Source organism: Cryptomeria japonica, chromosome 4, assembly GCF_030272615.1.
Source record: "Cryptomeria japonica chromosome 4, Sugi_1.0, whole genome shotgun sequence".
Classification (NCBI taxonomy): domain Eukaryota; kingdom Viridiplantae; phylum Streptophyta; class Pinopsida; order Cupressales; family Cupressaceae; genus Cryptomeria; species Cryptomeria japonica.
In genome coordinates this window covers 565,673,323-565,687,432 of record NC_081408.1, presented here as the reverse complement: position 1 = coordinate 565,687,432, position 14,110 = coordinate 565,673,323, and the positions used below count along the sequence as shown (strand labels likewise).

Below are 14,110 nucleotides of genomic sequence, written 5' to 3'. Positions count from 1 at the left end.
TCTTGGTGACTCCTTACTACTCTCATTGTCAGTTTCACTCTCAGAATCTGAGTCTGATGTATCAGAATCTGATGAACCTGATGAACTAGAAGAATCATCATTAGAGGTAGATTCATCTGACTTAGGAATAGACTTTTGCTGCTACATTACAAGCCTTGGCATATTCTTCAAATACTCATGTAAACTCACAGTGATACCACCAAGACCAATAGAAGTAAAGAAATTGATAGCAAACCGTGAATTTTTGGGATTGTCCTTTGGAAAAATTGAATCAAAAGACTCCTGCATTGTTGGATCGTTCAACCTTTCATTAAGCAACAATATACCAAGTTGCTCTGCCAGCTCCTACAAGAGAATCTTTATAAAAATACGGGAAGAGGAAGTAGCATCTTCCTCTGTCAGACGTATATAAGAAAGACAATGCCATGGAAGAGCATTTGTGCCAAGTAAGTGGGCAAAAAACTTTGCAACATTACACAGTTTATTTGTTTCCAGTCTGTGTATCATAGAATATTGTTGTACAAAACACTTATCAAAAAATTCCTCATAAATTTTATTGATCATACAGAATCTTTGCCCAAGAAGACCATAATAGCGAAGGTATGTTCTCTCTTGACCAGGTTCAAGCTTGATCTTTAGTAGCTTATGACCAGCTTCCTCAAAATCAACACTTGACATGATTGTCAAATAAATTGTACGTCTTAAATTGACCAAGTTTGTCTCTGTCTCATCCTGTATTCTAAGTGCTTCCTCACCTTCCTCTTCATCATCATCATCATCATCATCATCATCACCATCATTTGAATCATCACCTAAATCATTCTCCCCTTTTGCTTCATCTGAAAAAGCATCTCCAAGGATATCTTTCTTCAGTTTTTCATAGGTTGCCTCATGCTCTAAGAAATCAATATCTGGCTTGAAAACATCCAAACTAGCTTCTTGATCAAGTTCATCTTCTAGGAAAACTTCATGTGCTAACTGATCTGGACGCACAGCTGGATGACCCTCAAACTTAGCTTTGCGAATTGAAAAAAGGCCTTCAATTAAAAATTGTACTCGTTTGTCAATTTCCCCCTCATGGAGAATACCTCTAAATCTTTCAAAAATCCCATAGAGACCTTTGGGCGAAAGGTCTTGCAACAAAGAACCACATTCTTTCACGAACGCAACAACAACCTCTACACTATCATCTGTGGGGTTCTCTAGTAAAAGGGTGAGAAGTTCCAAGGCAATGATCTCATGTGCAACTTGTTGATTCACTAAATGAGCTATGAATTTGGCTGCTGCTATCAACATCTACTTATCATTGCATTTGTATGCCCTCTTAAGCTGCAAAATAATTCTTCGCAAAAGCAGATTGCCAACTTCAGGAAATTTTGTATTTACCACAGCAACCAATGCAGCAAAAACATCTGTAAATCCAAGGGATGCCATTTGGGATTTCATACAAGACCTAGAAAATAGACCCCTCCCACGGATGAGATTCTCTGCAAACAACTCTGGAATGATGTTCTTGATGTTAGATGCATTTACCTTGTTTACTAACCCATTGATACTCTTCCGAAGGGCATCCCATGTCATGCACTGGTATTCCACACTGCTCTTGTCTTCCACATCTTTCATCATTTGAGCCAGCTTAAATGGGGGAATGTAAACACCCCCACTTCTTCCAACACCCTTCTCAGCTCCTCTTACAGCACCTTCGCCATTCCCATTATGAGATGGAGCAGACACAACACCAGAAGTTTTCACTTTCACTGCCTCTTTGTCCCTCTTGTTTCCAGAAGCCCCTTTACCACTTAATTCATGCTTATTTTTGTACATAAACCCATCAGGAAGCATGAGTTTTTGCATATAAGCTCACCCAAATATTTTACAGTTATTTTTCATCAAGATTCCCTCAGGAGCTGGCAAATCCTGCTTCCATACTTTAATTATGTTTTGTCAAAGGACAATCCTAAATCCATGCATTGCAAACAACTTTTTACACCTTTGTTGGTTGTGGTGGCATCATGGAGAGTTTACATCAATAAATGAAGAACATGCCAATGCTTTTAATGCAACAATAGAAGTCTATCTCTTATTCAATATCTCTAGTGAAACCCCCATGATCTTTTCTTGGAGTAGAATTTGTTATATTCTAGAAAGGGTCTTGTCCTTTGTTGATAGGATATTCATCTACCTCAAAAAATAATTGTTCTTTTCTCCAACAAGAAGTGGAACTAAATGAAGATCTAGCACCATGAAATGAATCCTCAAAAGGATTACTATAGCTAGTTTTGGTAGATAATGATCTGGGTAAAATACTAATGTGGCTTTAGGAAACATTATGTACTAGCTTAGCATACTCTAACAACTTTGGTGCGACATGCTACATCTAATTAAGTCTCCATTGGTATCTCTATTGTGTTTATGGATTGGGATTCAATGTACTCTTTTTATACACAGATTTTACTTTCAACTGAGGAGGTTTGTATGTACTTACTTGTCTTTTGATTGTATCCCTATTTCAAGAATTTCTTCTATCAACAAATCATTTGTTGTAAGTTGTACAAGTGGAAGCTTGAACATGCCTTCCATGCTAGCCTTGTTGATACGTTCAACACCATCTTGTGTAACAAATCTTTAGAACTCCACTATTTCATTGAAGAGTGAGTAGTAGGGACAATCTAGGACACTTACAAAGGTTTTGCAAGAGAGATAAATAGACCTAAATATTATGGCTTAATAATGATCAATAGGTAAACAGATAAGAAACTCTCAATATCAAAATGACTTTCTCAATTGTCTTTACTAGAAATGGATAGATCTGCTAATAATGGCTTTATGACTGTATGTCAACTTTAGACTCAATCCAAGAAGAGCTAGAACTAATATGCGATATCTAGATTTATGATCTCTATAATATAACAATCCCATAATTATGTTTCCACGCATCTATACCACAACACAAACATCATGCTAGTGTTCAGCCATAGCAATTGATATCCTAATTATAGAATGTGAAATATGCACATAACTATGAATAAAGATTAAGAAAAAATAAGAAAGATGCTTATTGAAAACATAAATGACTAATGGACAAGAATTGAATTCATTGTAGATTGTTTTGAATATCAAATTCACTTATTTGTGTGCATTTAGTAACTCATGTACTTGTGGCCAACCATTTATCTCTTTCATAAATTAAACACTTATTAATAACATTAAATGGTTGAGTGATTATGTTTTAGTTGAAATTGAAAATAAAATATTTTATTTCAGGATAGCTCACACTATTCCCTATCATATTTTAGACTCTTGGTTTTGTTAGTAATGGTTTGATGTCTTTGGAGCTGATCATTTCATTTCTTTAGTTACGTTTGCCAGTGTACTCCCAGCCTGTGCCAAAATGGGAGCTTTGGAATAGGGTATGGACATCCATCAAAGCATAAAAGATAGAGGAATTTTGTCAGATGTAGTTGCAACTACTCTGTTAGCATGTATGCAAAATGTGGAAGCATAGACAAGGCACAAGAATTGTTTGACGGATTGCCTCAAAGAAATGTGGTTTCTTGGACTGCAATGATTGCCGGATATGCACAAAATGGATTTGTTGAGAAGGTTTTAGAAATTTTCAAGCAAATGCAATTGGCAGGTGTAAAGCCAAATTCCACGACCATTGCTACTATCCTCCCTGGCTGTGCCAAAATGGGAGATTTGGAACAGGGTATGGACATTCATCGAAGCATAAAGGATAGAGGAATTTTGTCAGATGTTGTAGTTGCAACTGGCCTGGTAGACATGTATGCAAAATGTGGAAGCATAGAAAAGGCACGTGAACTGTTTGATAGAATGCCTGAAAGAAATGTTGTCTCGTGGACTGCAACGATTGCTGGATATGCACAAAATGGATTTGTCTTAAAGGCTTTAGACACTTTCAAGCAAATGAAATTAGAAGGCATAAAGCCAAATTCCACAACCTTTGCCAGCATCCTCCCTGCCTGTGCAAAAATGGGAGCTTTGGAACAGGGTATGGACATCCATCAAAGCATAACAGATAGAGGAATTTTGTTAGGTGTTGTACTTGCAAATGCCCTGCTTGACATGAATGCAAAATGTGAAAACATGGACAAGGCTCATGAATTTTTTGATACGATGCCGCAAAGAGATGTGATCTCATGTGAACAATCAACACACGGGTATATGGGAGGAAGGGATTGCTGCTACAAAATTGAACGTTCACTCCTCAATCACAGTTCTATGGTTTTACGAGATTAAACTAGGGCAATGAACCACCACATGTATATTTTTTGCAACATGAAATTAAAAGCTAGGGCAATTTGAATCTACCTCCTACGTGGGATTGCAAGCAATGCCACAAATGTCTTCAACACAGGTTTCATGTTCTTGGGGGTTGAAGTCGCCATGGATGCCTACGCGGGATTGCAATGCACAAATGAATTCCCGTCTTCTTTTTTTTAAAGTAATGGCCGTTGTCATCGGAATTACGATGAACTCAAGCACTTTTTTGAAAAAAAGAGAATTCTCATTGCTAATGCCTTCTTCGTCGAAACCAAATGGGAAATTAACGTTGGAATTAAAACAAATGCGGGCATTTTTTCAAAAAAAAATCAAATTTGGCCACAATATACCTTCTTTGTCGGAAACCTCAGTCGGAAATCTAGTCCAAATGTATTAGTGCCTGTTGATACCTATATAACTTAATTATTATTTGACAAGGGAGTCATATTGAGTTTGAGTCAAACTTCACCCTCCGTAAGGAGCACTCAGGTTTCATGATGTCATCTAGACTTGACCATGTTGAAGGGTATAAGTCTACCTCCACCACTACTTCCAGATACACCTCACAATTGGCTATCAAGTCAACAACTCCATTGGCCTCCTCGTACACATGGGAAATTGTGAATTCCTCCATCCCATCCAAAATATCCCATATTTTTTATATCCATGGCTTTAGTTTCCAATCTAGAATGTCCTTCTTCTTAACTGCATTTATGCACAACATTGAATTTCCCTTAATGCCAATGTGGTCCTATCCTTTCTCCTTGCAAAGCCATAACTCCCTCGCCAAAGCCTCCAATTCAACTTTGTTATTAGTGTTACCAATTTTATTCTTTTTCTCAAAAATGGGTTCAAGATTTTCTTTTTTATTCTTTCTAAGGTTTTAAGTTCTTGCAAACACCTTGTTGTGTCTTGGCTTAGTCACTTAGTTTATACCTCTTTGCCTTTTGTGTGGCATTTTAGTGCAAGCAATTTCAACTTTTTCAAAATATTCAATGACTATATTAGTCATTATGCCCACGAGCATGAAGAAGCCATATTGTAATGTCCATGTCCATGAGATTTGGGAGGGAGTTTTTGGCAAAGTTTGAAATTATTATTGAATAAGAATTTGGTTAGGGTTTTCAGAGTGTTCATAATCCTCCATGCCTTCAACAAATTTCAATGAATGCCAAAAGATCTATGAAATAATTAGAGCATTTCAAGTCCATGAAAAATGTTGAAGGAGTCCTAAAAGTTGAAGTCCTTTATTAAATGTAGCATCATGCACGTGGAAAACAAGAATGCCAAGTTTGTTTCATTTTTGTGATGTCTATTAGATAGGTTCTTTTATTTTGTATTTGAAAGTTATTGATATATTCATAAAATCTTTGAGGCATTTAGTTGAATCCATGCATTGAGATATGCCAACAAATACCACTTGCAAGCTTTGTCAAAATATTTCACATAACTAGTAGCAAGGTATAAGCATAAAGAAATCCACATTTTTACGGATTCATTAAAAATATTGAAAAAGTTGAAGACAATATTTATGATTTGTTGAAAGATGAAGGCCTATAAAAGGGACTTGTTGTGGGGCTTCATAGAGGAAGAGCGTAAAGCAAGTTATGATGAGGTTTAAAAGGATACTCCTTATTTTTCTTTAAGCTTGAGGTCTCATTTAAAATTATTATAATAGCATACAAGTTTGATGTTAGTGAAAACCCTAACCATTCATATTGAAGAACTTGTTGAAATCATGGGAGGATTGGAATGCACATTAAAGTAGTAGAGTCATTGTAAAGGGTTAGTTAGATAGAGAAACAAAATTTATATGTTCATGGAGGTGACAAAAAGTGTAAATGATATTCCCAAATATACTTGAATGAACAATAAGACCAAATAAGAGGCATAATCTTCATCAAAGCTTGGAGAATGTGAAAGAATGTGTAAAGAAAAAATGATGAAAGGACAATTATCCTGTAGTGTGGTCTAAAGAAGTATGAACAAAGTCTCAATAAGACAGAGTTATGTAAAGAGGTTACAATCTTTAGGAATAAGGTAAAATAAGAAATAAGCATAAAAAGACCTTGTATTTGCAACATGAGTTCATTGTGGTAGTGACCAAGGGCATATGGACAGTTGGCAAAGTAACTTTGTCTTTCACAAAACCTACATTTCATTATGATTTAGAAGGTGAAGACAACCTTTTCATCTCAAGGTTGTATCTTAAGGGTTTTTGATGCAGGATAGTCGTGGGACAACAAAAGGAAAGAACAATCATAATTATGATACAATGACAATCCATTAAGAAGATGAACATAGAAGTTAAGGCATAGCAGGGACAATGCTAATCCATATAGCTGCATGGTAAAGAGTCAACAATCATGAAGTAATCATGATACAAAGTGCCATGTGGATTGAAATGACATGTGATGCCTTTGACACTAGTAAATAATGTAGAGTCGTCATGACTCGAATACGACAGTCCAAAATAGAAGAATAACTCATAGGGTAGGAAAATGAGTAAAGAAGGTTCACAAAGGCAAGGTAGTATTCTCATATGAAGAAGATAGTTCAAATGAATAAGAATAATGACAATGCTTAGAAGGCAGTGAGCATGATCCAAGGGATGGTCAAGATTGGATGGCAGACCTATGCGAGTAAGATATGACAATAAGGTATCATTAATATGACAGTGAAGAGTTGTTAACTAAAGTTATGGTAGAATGAAGTCATGGAATCAACATGAACTCTAGCCACTGTGACAAATATAAGTTTCATTGATTTTTTATTTGTACTACAATTGAAGATTTCAGAGGATAGTGCTATGGATTGGTAGAACTATAGAAGTTTTAATTAACAATCCATGATAATGAGACTAGAAACAAGATATTATGAAAGCATTTAAGAAAGAACATATCAAGTGTAGATAGAGATGGCATTGATATATGAGATTATGTTTGATGGATGATGAAGTTCATGGTAGCAATGATATGTTCCTTATAATAAGTGCTTTCAACATATAGTAAATTTAAATAAAATGAGGCATGGTTCAGTGAATATGAATGAGGCATAATTCAAAGGAGACTAGTTTCTCATGAGGATGGACAATATATAAAAGAAGTACAATGACAAAGAAACAAATGCACATGCATGAATAAGTACGGTTCAAAGCAAGCGCGAAGCATTTTGGAATCTATGAGTATCTTCTTGAAGATGACTTTTAATGCTGCTAATATTATTAAAAAAATGAATATCTATGATGAGTTAGTGCCTTCTAATTTTTTGGCTAATAAAAGTGACAAAGAAAGAGAAAAGCACATGGCAAAATAAAGGTACAAAATGAACAAAGACTGAAATGGATGGTAGCATTCTAAGTAGAAACAAAGCTTTCCAAAGGAGATGTTAAAGGCAAGAGTACAATGACAACTCATTAGCAGCTAGGAGAGGACAAAGAATAGCTGAGATGCATGAAGATGAATAAAATAGGGTGCAGACCACATAAGCAAAACGGGCTTTAAAGAAGCAAGAAAGACTAAAAGACAACATTCTGAAAATAAATGTTTTCATTTTTCAGTTATAATGTTAAGCATTATAAGAATGAAAAGAATTTGTTATTCATGACTATCATTGAAAAGGACACTGAGCAATCATGGTTATCATGCACATAGCAGTCATAAGGCTACTAAAATGACAACTAATGAACATGATTCATGGGGTAGAGGTAACAAAAGAAAGGATGCATGAATGTAGTTGGATTGAAGGCCATAAAATGACACATACTTTTGAGTAAGAGGTAGAGCACATTCACCAACTATTAAAGACAACCTATTAGCAAGAAATACATAGTCATCACATCAAAAGGGCGAGGTTTATTTCAAGTGAAGAAATGGCTTTGTGAGAAGCACTGAGAAATAAGAGCATACCCTTAAGAAACATTCATTGGCTCTTGAGGATATAGACAATGATATTTATTATCAAGAGGGTAAGGATATAATACACTCATCATAATTTGTGACAATCACAAAACATGATAAAATTAAATAAAAATTCATGAGATGAATGTTATTGGTATGAAATGATGCCATAATAGTGAACCTTGGTAGAAGTTAGTTCTATAAAGTGGTGCATTCATGAATACTATGAAGAGAAAAGATAAAAAAAATATCACATTTAAGAAATAAATTTCTTCCGAGTTCACCATAAATGCAAACAAGAGTAAATTTATGACCCATGGGTGGCATTTTCACACGTGTAAGGTTTCCTCTATGGATAGGTATACACATGGGCAACAATTTGGAGTCTTAATGACACCTTTTGAAGCAGTCTGAGAGGTTTTAAACAACTTATTTTAGTTTAATCCGACCCAAGTTCTTTGTAAACTTCAAAAGCAAGGGTAAAACACATGTCCTATTTCTTTGGAAATATGGTAATGTAGTTTGACAAAGTGAAGATAAAAGGAACATATATAGGGTAGTTTAGTGACTTGTTCAAGTAGTTGAGCATTTTGAGGAGGAAATTTCAACCTTTTTTCAAGGTGGAACCAAGCATATATGATTTGTTTTAGGAGCCTTATCTATGAAGGGGTCAAAATAGGCAATTTTTATGTATTTTCCCACTACTTTTGAGCACTTTTCAAGGCTAAAAAAAAAGGGATAAACTTATTTGGAGACCCACAGAGGTTTGACCAAGCAAATTTTATGTAACACATGTTTTCTCTTGTCTTTATTTATTGACACATGTTCCTTTTTTTGTAAAAGGTTGTTGCACTCCATAAAGCACAACTTTTAGGCCTTTTTTTAGTTGGTTCTTGCTATCCAAACCAAGATTGTAATATGAAACCAGTTCTTCCTAGTATTGTAATTGAAAAAGACTCATTTTTAGACTTATGCAAAGCTATTGTAAGAACTTTTTGATGAATAAAAATTATTTGTACCTTTTCTCATTTCTATTTATTGTGCAAAATATATGAGATAGTTTGTGCAATCTTGTGGTGAAGTTATTTTCCCTTTGATATTCTCCTATTTTCCTTTCCTTTATCCAAAAATTATGAACTATTGTAGGTCATAACTCGTGTTTAATAGTTAAAGAAAGAGTTTAAGTTGTGATAACACTTGTACATCCTTCTAAATGCTCTCCTTTGCATATTGGATCTAGTTGTGAAACACTACTGCAATGACATATGAAATGTTGAATTGTGTATGCCATGGGCCAAGTTATTGATTATATTATGTACTTAAAATAATAGTATAGTTTTTGAAAAACCTAGTTTGATGCATCATCGTCAGAGTGTAGTTTTAATTTTCAAAGTAGTCCCTCTCCTTTTTTTGAATAATGAATAGTTTAGGTGAAGTATTGAAAGGAACCATTCTATTCTGGTGGTTGACCTATATCATCAAAGCTCGCACTTTGAGAGGACATCCCACGTGTGACAAGACTAACGAGTTCATATCTTAGTGAAGGGGTGTGATAATAATTAGTGCCAATCTCAAATTTTCTTGATAAATCCCACACACTCTACCTCTTTTCATCTCGAATAATACACCTTTCCCTGACTAATCTAGGATTGTCTTTAGCCACCCCATCAAGATTTAGCTTTAGCTTACTCTACAAGGGAGAAACCCACTTAGTCATTCTTCTCTTGTTTATATTGTCTTTGAGATCTCCCTTTGACACTTTAACTCTTCCCAACTTTTTTGAATTTCATTGTCACACCACATAAATCAAGTGATAGGTCGAGTGTGATTTGTCTTCACCACCTCACATATCCTTGTATCACTCTTTCTACTAACATGATTTGGTCACAAAAAATTATTCCATTTCTTTCTTTCCATATGGGCCAGACTACTGTAGATGGTGCCACAAGCTAGACATTTTTCCATAAGGCATTCCTTTGCAGATGTGGCTAGCTCAATAAGAATTCTAAGAGGTCATTTTGTTGTGGCTCACTCCACCCTAAAGAGGCCTAAAGCTACTTTGAATATTTAGCCAAATAAGAATAGTTTAACTACAGATGGTTGACCAATTAACACCCCATACATCATAGGAGACATCTTCTTGGGCTGCTAATCCAAGAGTCGTTGATTGATCGTTAGTTAAAATCCTCTTGTGTTGCATCGTCCATAGGAAGGCTGCAACTTTAGGAAGAACCACCTAATTCTAGTAAAGCAATGAAGGCCATCCAATTAAATCAATTTGTGCTTTCTGAATTACTTATCCCCCTTCACCGTATATTTCCCAACGTAGACACCTAAAATATCCTTAATTAAATAAAAAATTACTTAATTAATTAATTCATTAGTCTTTTCTTTCTAAAAAATTAAATAAATATTTATTATTTATTTATTTATCCTAAACTCACCTTTTTCATCTATTAATTAAATAAATATATCTATTTATTTAATTAATTCATTATCTTTTTCTTTCTAATCCTAGTCCTCCAACTTGTTCACATGGATCATAATCTAAACTCGTAAGCATGCGACAAGTGTCAAATTCCTCTTAAGCAGCTTTTCTCTTTCCTTATCTCCACATGACAACATCTCTCTAAATTACCTACTCCTCAAATTCATCCCTCCATTTCATATCAACCTCCTAATCCTATTCACTCCTACCTATCATTCAATCTCCTCCCTTCATCTCTACTTAACCTTCAATCCTATTGATTCTCTTCCACCTATGTGATCACGACCATTCATAATTTAACCTCTTAATCTAAACCCTTGATTCTCTTATATTCTCTTAGATATTTCTATAAAAGAGGTTTCTTCCTTCCATTTTGATCAATCAAGCAATCATTGAGAGAACCTATATTATGCCAAAATCATTTTAGGATCATACATCGTCACACCATTTTTTCATCATATCTTACCTCATCAAGCAACCATATTTCATTCTTTTAGGACCTTTTGTGTATGTGCTACATAGCTGAGAGCAACCATCATCAATACAAGGTCTTGGAGGATAGGAGGACATTGGAGACAAGCCTACAATGTATGTGAAGGTATATTTGACTATTTTATATTATTTGCATGCATAGTAGTTATTTATTGATTGTTTGTTGATTTAATTTGTAGATCTAGGTTAGTGGTTGCATCTTTAGGATTTACAAATAAGTTTAAAATCAACATACACACCAAGTCTTCAAACTACACTAAATGATTTTGTCTTCCTCAGGTGAGAGGGAAATCTTCCTTAGGGCTAAGGTAAGGGACCTCTTTGCTTCCTTTGAAATCAGAAATGAGGAATAGTCAATCCACTCAAAATTCTCTCCTATACCTCCCTTCACTTGCCACACATAGTCCACCACACACCAACCTATGGTTTCTCTCAATTGGTCAATATATCTTATAATTCCTTGGACATATTCGTTCCATGAGTCTACCCAAAAGTCTACCTTTTTACCATTGTTTATCTTCCTGGTTAGGTGCTCTGTGATAAGTCATTTTCTAACCCATAAAAATCTCCACACTGTTGAGGCCCCTTGAGCATTTTCCAAAGTCAAAATAATACTTGTATCCTTCCCATTGAGATATTTTCTCTACACAATCCTACACCATAATTGGTTGCCCCCCTATACATCTCATGCTAACTTCACACCAAAAGCATCATTTTGCATTCTCAATCTTCTCAACCCTGTCCCTTCTTCAATCTTTGGAAGATGTTCCTTCTCCCACTAGAATAACATAATCTTTTTATCCTCTTTGGACCTTCTCATAGTTTTTTCTTTAGGAAACTTTCCAAATCAGCTACAAAATTTCTAGTGATTTGGAAGCAAGACGTTGTTGTTGGCATTTTTAATTATTATGTTGTGATTGTCATTGATGGGCACACACTTGCTATGAGATCACTTTTTGTATGTATGAGCTTCGCTCAACCGGTATTTGTTTCAAACCGGTATTATGTTATAGTCTTTAGACTATCGATGTCTTGCAGAAAGTGTTTACCGATCTTAAGTGGCATGAGGACCTCAAATGGTTCGAAGATCTCAAGCAGAATGGAGCAAAGGAACTAGAAGTGACAGTTATCATTTTCCCAGTCTTCATTTCTGTCAACCAATAATCTGTTTAATAGTCAAGCCGATATTACTCTGAGTTACCAACTGGTAATCGATAAAGTTGTATAAACCGGTAATACTCTGTGATGAGTTACCAACCGATATATCTTTGTGATGAGTTACCATCCACCGACACTTTGACGGTGATTTTGTGTCGTGTTACCAAATGTGTCTAGATACAATGAACCTAGGAACTTGCAATGTAATCCTATTGGATCGACATGAAATCAGATTCCTTTTAAGGACATCATGTCTAGGGTTTTAATGTGTGTGTAGTTGTTAGGGTTTGAAGTGGTTGATGAGTTATTGTATGTGTGATCTTAACAGAAAAGATCAAGTCTGTGTACTATAATAGAGTGTGGATTTTACTGAAGACTGAAGTAATGCTGAAATGCATTAGCGATGAGCTATCATGGATATAACCAAGTAGACTGTGCTATTTGCTAGATCATTCACTTGTTGATTACTCACATCTTTGACAAGTTAGAAACCCTTAATCGTGTAGGCCTAGAAAAGCCTTTGTAAATCCTCTAACAAGGTGATTCACATCTGTGGATCTAAAATCCTCTCACAAGATAGTCTTTAATTGGACTTATCTCCTAACAGAGATTGAGATTCCTAACAGGATCTGTTCTGGTAAAGAACATTGTATGACCTTAACCGGTCTGGTTACTATTCTGCAGATAGTAACTTGTGAGTTCCATCTCACCGTGGTTTTTCCCATTTGGGTTTCCACATCAAAATCTCTTGTGTTATGGTGATTGTGCATCTGTGGGTCAATGACTCACTTGTTGTTTGGTTTGCATTTGTGTTAACCAGTTTGTTAGTTAAACTGTTATACCAGTTTACCGCTAGAATGATAAAGTGTTTGTGTTCAGTAATTTTTGGTATACTAATTCACCCCCCCTCTTAGTATTCATCAATTGGTATCAGAGCCAACGTTTCTATAAGTATAACCACTTGGAAAGAGATATGGGGGAATACACTGTGAGGCAACTTACTCATCGGCTCACTCAAACTGAGCAAGCCTATGATGAACTTAAAGTCAAATATAAGGCCTCTCAGGCAAAAAGAAGAGAGCATGCTGAAAAACTGATGGAGCTAACTGAAAACAATTCTTCTGATGAAGCGGAAATGGAAGCCCTAGTTCAAGAAGTTGAAAAACTAAATGAGTCCAATGCCAACCTAAGAAGGGAACTTGAAGGACTAACTATTAGAATGTGTCGAGAGCTTGAGAACCGGAGGAAAGCTGAAGATCTGGTAAAAGACAAAGATCATGAGATCTCCAAGCTGAAGCAAGAGTTCAGTGCACTTACCGCTCATCTTCATGAAAATAAAATGGAAAAGGAAGAAATGCAAGGTGAACTACACATGGTTGTTTCTGAGAATGCAACCTTGAAGAAATCCAATGCTGCTATTGTCAAAGAACTTACCGAGTCAAAGGAAATACTTGCCAAATTCAATAAGAGCACTGTCAAGCTAGAGTAGAAGTTTGAATCAGCTAAACCGATAAAGAATACCAATGGATTTGGTTTCTCTGAATATGAGGAAGGTGAGACCTCTAGAACAAAAGATGTAGCATCAAAGAAACAACCGACACCAAAGGATAAAGGTAAGCAAAAGTTCAAACCTGTTTGCTTTAATTGTCTCAAGGAAGGACACACTGCTAATGTGTGTAGAAGTAAGGCTTACAATAACTTTCCTTATTTTCTAAACGATAAGCCTAGATCCAATAGATTCAATGGTAATTGTTATGCATGCAACAAGTTTGGGCATAGAGCATTTGAA

The 14,110-nt window shown here is 35.5% G+C and overlaps 1 pseudogene; it reads right to left on the bottom strand.

The window, feature by feature from the left end:
* The window catches only part of LOC131875206 (uncharacterized), an 82,334-nt pseudogene continuing 68,224 nt past the window's right edge, over nt 1–14,110 (bottom strand).